At 36.4% G+C, this 7614-nt stretch overlaps 1 long non-coding RNA gene across 1 annotated transcript; it reads right to left on the bottom strand.

Moving 5' to 3' along the window:
* Positions 1 to 1702: 1702 nt before the first annotated feature.
* On the bottom strand, positions 1703 to 6568 carry LOC117184281 (uncharacterized). Its single transcript, XR_004469604.1, has 3 exons — positions 6362 to 6568; positions 2321 to 2745; positions 1703 to 1746 (listed from the first exon to the last, which is right to left on the bottom strand). It is a non-coding gene; the product is annotated as an uncharacterized lncRNA (long non-coding RNA).
* Positions 6569 to 7614: the final 1046 nt, after the last annotated feature.

Genomic DNA, 7614 nt, shown 5'->3' with positions numbered 1-7614 from the left:
TAAAAACTCAACATTTTATGACTCTTTGGGCCCCAACACCACGAATGTTGGCTTTAGATAAGAAATTCTTTGCCCCACAAAACGGGTAGCAAGCGGTCGACAGAGGCGCCTTCTTTAATTGAGGTGCAATTGAGGTTTTGCTTTTGGGGAGGTTTGAGGTTTTTATATACAAGACACATAAAAGATAAGAAGTCATAAGGAAGGTTTATTTTTACTACCAATTGGTTGCTTTTTTTAACATACATTTTTATGAGTTTTTAATGGATTATATTATATAATTATAATTGGAGATTACTTTCCTAACTCTAAATATAGTAGACGATCTTGGAAGATACTTTTTTTTCACTACAAAAGTATTAAAAATCGTTGGAAATTCGTTCCTTAACCGCAAATAAAGTAAAAATCTTGGGAGATTCATTTCTTAACTTCAAAAATTAGTTTAAGATCTTGAGAGTTAAGCTTTCTTTGCTCCAAAAGTTCTTTCAGATATTGGAAGATTTCAAAAATAGTTGAAAATCTTTGAAAATTCATTCCTTAACTCCAAAAACGTTCCTGAAGTAAAGATCTTAGAAGATTCCTTTTTTGACTCCAAAAGTAGTTCAAGATCTTGGGACAATCCTTTTTTTTTACTCCAAAAGTTGCTAAAGATCTTGGAAGATTCCTTTTTTATCACCAAAAATAGTTGAAAACTTCCTTCCTTAACTCCTAATAAAACTCCAAAATGATCAAAGATCTGTGAAGTTTTAGTAGATCTTTTACTTTCAGATACATTTTTAGATCACTTCACCATTCAATAGCTTACATTTCAAAGTTCAAAGATTTCTCTTAGAGTTTTGAGATCTGCCTTTAAGCTTCAGATTGAATTTCCTTCTTCTCTCCAGCTTTGCATAGTTTTCAATCGCCACCAAAATGACTCAATCGCTGAAGCAAAAGTATATTTCATCATTCCATAATTCTCCCTCTGCTTGTTCCACGACTATTACAACAAAAACACTCTCTCACACACATAAAAGCCCCCGGTTTCAAGGCGAGAGGCCCCCCGGAGGAATTTCCTAGAAACTGAAACCTAGAAACATTTGCCAGCTCTCAAAAGTCCAACTTAGGCAAAGATAAAACATACAAGACATACGCTATATATACATAGGTACTTGCATATATATATTGTAGTTTTGTTTTAGTTTACATACATATATATAGCGTGCGTTTTTTTATCGTCACGTCGCAACTATAAAGCATTATATAATGGCGCTTGGGCTTTGGCTCCCACAGTGCCCCCCTCCTTGAAGACGATAAGAGTTTCAGGCATAATTTGTGGGTCAAGTACAGACCGAAAAGGGGGGGGAGGGAAGGGGAGCAAAAGCAAACTCTGTGATCCGCTTAGGAATACAAACATCTATCTATATATATATATCTATCTATCTAGCATTGTTTTCTTTCTTTCTTATTCTCGTTTTTTCAGTAAATCGGTTTACAATTTACTTTTTATTATATTCCAGAACCCATAGAAATTTGGATTTTTTTTATAGATTTTCTATAGACTTTTGTGGTGTTTTCTGTGTAGATTTTTTTTGTCTTGATTTTCTATAGATTGTAGCAGAATTATTTGTTCTATAGATTTTTGGTGGAACTATTTTTTTTTATAGATTTTTATTGAATTATTGTTGTGTTAAATTTTTATAGATTTTTTTATTTAACTATTTTGTCTATCTTTTCAATAGATTTTGGTGTACTTTTTTTCCAAAATTCCTAAAAATATTAGGGTATTTTTTTTGTCTAAATTTATCTATTTTTTATCTGGATTCTCTATATATTTTCTTAGGACTATTTCTATAGATTTTTGGTGGAATTATTTTTTTTTATAGATTTTTATGTTGTGTTAAATTGTTATAGATTTTTTAAGAATTATTTCTATAGATTTTATCTATTTTTTCTATACATTTTTGTAGAACTATTTTTTTTTAGTTTTTCTCTCGGTTTTTTTTTTACACTTTTCTAGATTTTCTATAGATTTTTGAGTATTTTATTTCTAATCTAGAAATAGATAGATTTTTGTTTATTTTTTTTCTTTATTTTCTATAAATTTTTTGTTGGATTATTTTTTCTAGAGTTTTGTTTACTTTTTTGTCTAGATTTTCTATAGATATTTAATTGGTTTTCTATAGAGCTGTTTGTCCCTTTTTATTGGTTTTATTCTATAAATTCTATAGATTTGTAATAGATATTTGAAATGGATTTTAGTGAGGTTTTTGTTTTTCAGATTTTCTGTAATTGTTAATTTTATTTTCTTTTTGTTGTTTTGTAGTGTTTGCAAATATTTTACCTTTTGTTCGATTTATTATTTATTTATTTCCACCGCTCTCTTTGCTATTTTCTGGTGTTGTTCCCTGTCACTTTTAACTGGTTTTTATATATAGCCAGATTGTTGCTGTTGTTGTTGCTTTTGTTGTTGGTGTAGTTTTACTTTTCAGCTGCACTGTAATTGAAATTTTTGTTGCCGTTGAAGCTGTGTTGTTGTGTGTGGAGCATTTCAAATTGTTTTGCACCGCCCACTTTTTGAATTATTTCTTTTCTATCGCTTTGGATTTTTCGCTTGATTTATATATACATATACACTGAGGGGATATATCGGACACTTACTCACACACACTAACACACGCGTTATATATTTTTCCTCTCGTTTTTTCTTTTTTTTTTGTATCACAATTTTTTGGTTTGTTTTTCAATTCTTTCTTCAATTTAATAATCCTAGAGGGAGGTAGGGGGGTGGAGGTAGGCTTAGTTATATCATCAATTGCATAACGTGTAATAATTAAGCACTTTGTCGAGTACTTTTTGTTGTTGCAACAAACACACGACACACAACACACACGAAACTCTTTTTGGGGCTTAAAGACCGAAAGTTCTTTTGCATTCTCACAAAAATAAAATAAAAACCTGTTAGCTAACACCGCAGCTGATTTATGTTTCCAAGAGAAACATACCTACACATATATCTTCTATACTCGGTAGTTTGTATATTTTTGTGCCTTTTGCCCCCCTCCGGAGAACCGGTTCCTTGGACTTGGACAACAATTGATACAATTTGCGGTATTTTCCTGGCTTTTAGCGGGTGTTTGGTCGGTACTGGGTGTGTGGGAAAGCCAACCGGACCTCACTTGCATAATGTAATGACGACTGCAGTAAGCCACAATCCCAGAATACTACAGTCCAGAAAAAGGTAGAAGTCAACGACTTTCACACGCCCAAAGGCAGGGACCCCTCCAAGGGGAAGAGGGAAGAGAGGCCCAGAGGCAGAGACCTCCAAGGGGCAAAGGGAGGAGAGCCACAAAGGCAGAGATCTCCAAGAGGAAGAGGGAAGAGAGGCCCAAAGACACAGCGAACCTAATGAGGGGAAAGGCAGCCGGCATTGACGTACCAAGAGTTGAAAAGGTCACAGACATGGGACATGAGAGACATGGTGGGGTTTCGTTGCAGAGAATTGTGGGGATCGGATCGGATCCCATGTCTTGCCTTAGCGGAAATAATCGTAAAGTAAGGTACAAAACAAAAACCATGATTTCTGGCCCTGGCTTTCAAAAAGAAAGAAGACCAATGGTGGAAGAAAGACCATGGGAGAGACAGAAAGAAGTGAGAAGAGAAGCCAAAGCCAGAGCCAGAGCAATGAGCATGAAATAAAAGTTTAGCACAAAACGGAATTGAAATGAATGGCTGTGGGTCTCTGGCTCTGACTCTGGCTCTGGCTCTGGCCAAGAACTAGACGACTCTGACTCCCCTCGACTGTTGTTTGAACTTGGCTAAAATAAATAAAGCCATATAACCGACAACCCAACAACTGGGGAGAAGAAACTTCAGACCTCTCTGCCCCGGCCACTGCCACTGCCACTGCCACTGCCACTGCCCCTCTGGGGTGTCGGCAAAAGTTTTGTTAACATTTGGCACCCCCCAAATGAAAATGAAATAGTTTTTCTTTCTAGGGATACAGATGCATTATAGATATACATACATATATATTTAGTATTTTTTTGTGGTTGATTTATTGGCTTTTGGACTCATAATTTTATTTTAACTGCTAATTGATCCGAGGCTTTTAATCAAGAGAAAAAGAGCGCTTCAATTAATTGGCGGGGCGGTGTGGGGCGGTGTGGGGTGGGGTGGGGTTTCCTGTGTGTGTGTGTGTGTCTACTTGCAGCACATTGCAGCACGCAATGTGGCACACAGTCAAAAGGAAGTTTCTCAGTTGCCATGGGGGCTTTGGATTTCAATTTGCGGTTGCAGCTGCCTGTCTGCCGCCTTGCCCTTGCCAGCTCCACTCCTAAATGAGGAAAATATTTGCGGTTCACGTGTAAGATTCTTGCATAAGATTGCTATCAGTCCCTGCACCCCCCTATCCCCCCCTACCCCCAAGTCACTAAGTAAACAGTCCCCAGAGGAACCCTCATAAATCGAACACACAACTGCAGCCGAATGATTGGATGAATGGTAGAGCAAAACTTTGCAAGTTTTTGAAAGTAAATACAGTATTTTTTTAGGAAAATTCAAATTGAAATATCATCTAAATTTGAATGTTTTTTTAAGAAACTTTTTAAAAATCTAGAAATTCTTGAGAATATCTAGAATTCGTCTAGAGATCTTATAGGTCGAGAAATCCAAGTTTTAGAGCATGAAAAATAGGTGTAAATATTGCCAGAATATTTTTAGAATTTTCTATAATTTATGGAGTAGAAAAAAGGTCTGCTTGATCCATTTAGAAGATCGGAAAAATAGAAGAACACATGTAAATATTTCAAGAATATTTTCAAAATTTTGTTTAATTTCTGGATTAGAAAAAAAGATCTTCCATTTGGAAAATAGGAAAAATAGAAGATTGATAGAGAAATTATACAAATTGTGAAGAGAATTACTCTTGAAGTTTATTTTACTATAAATTCATATAGAATCTTGATTTCTGGATCACAAAATTGCACACAAAATAAATAAAAGTGTGTATAGAATTTTAAGGAATTTTATTTGTGTTAAGAATTAGAGGCGTTATAGAGATGTTTCTTATATGAGGTTGTACTCCTATTAATTTTCATTCAAATTAATGCCCCAAAGACCATCGATTAACAGCCAAAAAAGCAACTCAATCCATAGGGAATTTCCATCTTATGGTAATCCAATCCAATCCAATCCAATCTTTCATTCCGGTGGTTCTCCCTCTCTCAATTTATTCCACTTTTTCTCTTCCACGTTTTTTTTCGGTTTTTGCATAGCTAAATTATGTATTTAAATATTTATTTAGTTTTTATTTTCTGCTTAATGAATTGTTGGTTTTATTTAATATTCGTTTTTATCTCTGCTTTGCATTTAACCCATTTAACTCTTTTTTTATGGTTGTTGTTGGTGTAACTTTTGTTTTGGAGAAGTCTTTTAGGTGACTCATATTTTTGTATCTTTTTTTGCAGAGCGGAGTATCTGTGTATCGGATACACGAGCATAGTCGTATCTGTGAAAATTGCACACCCAAGCACTCCCTGCAATTTGTTAATAAACAATTACAGTTCTCTTTAATTGTTTATGTATGCAATTAAATTGTTGAATTAGAGTTTTGTTTCGGTTTCAGATTCGGTCTTGGGGTCTTTGGGGTCTTGTGAAATGGAGCTTAGACTTTGGAGCATTCAAACAACACGAAGCACACAAATCACGAATAATCATGGTTCACAAACGAATAACGAATATAATTGCGAATGCGTTTCCGGCCTTTAAATGATTTCCGATTTAGTTTTTGTATTCCTGAGAGAATGGAGAGCTTTTGAAGCCAAAAGGTGGATTTATTCCCAGGCTTTCAGTAGGTTTACAGTAGGTACATCAATTTGTATGAGAACTATTTCTTCAATTTGGAGAGAAATCTGTTTAGAACTTTGCATAGATCTTTCGTTTTAGGAACCTCTAAGTGGGGATTACTATATCACATACTTTATGTTAGAAGAATCAATCGTTAAACAAGGAAACTATAGTTCCATATGCCGATACACAACTCCATAGAGTTTCATTACAATTGGATGAAATTTTGTATAAATATACAATACAAAACATTGCTTGTAACACCCATAAACACATAGATATTCCAACCAAACTTTAAAAACTGAAGTTAAATACATTCATTCATGTTTCTGCCAAATTTCATTACAATCGTACCACTATATCCTATAGATATCATGGATTGTACGAAGGGATCTTTGGTACCGAAGTTAACTTTCATTCTCTATAATTGTTTTCCTATTGTTTCTATTCGTTTGTCTATGACTGTGTGTATTGTATTTGTTGCAACTTTATCGCGCGTTTTAACTGTAAGTTTTTTGTTGTTTATTTTTTGATTTACAATTTTCTCAAGTATTAACCGCTTGTTGTATTTTTCCCGTGATAGTTACAGTTATTGCAATTTGTTGTTGTTGTAGTTGTGATTAATAATTATTATATTTGTTGGTTTTTTGCTGTAGTTTTTTGTTGCTTAAAAGTTCCGCACTAGAGACTTGAGCGCCAACTGCGTTTCCTTGTCCGCGGCCCGAAAAAGATTGAGGCAACAAAATCGACAGTGGCTCGCATTTTCATAGTGCCAGTACGTTTTTCCCACCGTCCAAAAGCCGACGCGTCGCTGCTGGCGTCACTGGCTGCGAAGGGTAGGTGGCAAAAAGGTATGGAACACACGGAAAAACACGCAGCAATCAAGCAACGTCTGGGTACAAAGCTCACCTTGTTTCGTTTTCCCTCGACATACCTTGGATTGGTGTTTTGAAAATAATTCTCAATTTTGCGTATCGGTAATGAGTTTTGTGAGAGGAAGAGAGCGGCTACGTCACTGGACATGCGACGGATATGTTGCTGGCATGTTGCTAAGATCAACCTTGTCGTGGCAACACACCCTGCAACATTTGAACGCTTCGCTAGCAACATTTTGTGCACGAGCCCAGAGCCGAAAGAGCCCGAACCATCTATTCGTATCTCTTTTTCTCTCTCGGCCAACTTCGGTTCTCTTTCAGCCGCCCGAAGTGTAGCGGTAAAAACTGTTTCCATTCGGCATTTTTCTCACATTTGTTTTGCTTTCGCAGTTCGCCATGAAAAAAAGAGAGCCAGCGCCGCCGGCGTGTGGATGCTAAGAGAGGCTCCCCTACCCGGAATGTGGATGCCATCTAGAGCTAAGAGAAACAGGTAGTAGAGTATAGCGTAGCTTTGTGCTATTTTTGGGTACCCGTACGTACCATTTTTTCGAGTGGAATTTACCGTTGCAAGCACTTGAAAACATGAAAGCGAAAATGTCCTGAAGACGCACTCCACAAAAACAGAAAGAAAAATGGGCACACTAACAATAAATCACGTGCGGTACGTATACACTCCTCCCCACTCCCCACTCGCCTCCACCCGCACTCCTCTGTCAGGTGTGTGCGTCAGCTATTTTTCCAATCAAAAAGGAAAAGTGCAAAGGGGTCGGGGCACAGTGGGATGTCATAGAAATGGTTAACAAATCATTTGCCATTTTTAGAAATCTACTTGACTTGTACTACACAGGGTGTGAGAGGGGGAGGGGGGAGGGAGGGGGTCTGTGGAGTTATGTAACTCTGTCCCTAACTAACTTTA

Source organism: Drosophila pseudoobscura, chromosome 2 (genome assembly GCF_009870125.1).
Source record: "Drosophila pseudoobscura strain MV-25-SWS-2005 chromosome 2, UCI_Dpse_MV25, whole genome shotgun sequence".
In the NCBI taxonomy this organism is placed as follows: domain Eukaryota; kingdom Metazoa; phylum Arthropoda; class Insecta; order Diptera; family Drosophilidae; genus Drosophila; species Drosophila pseudoobscura.
This window is presented reverse-complemented; position numbering and strand designations above follow the sequence as displayed.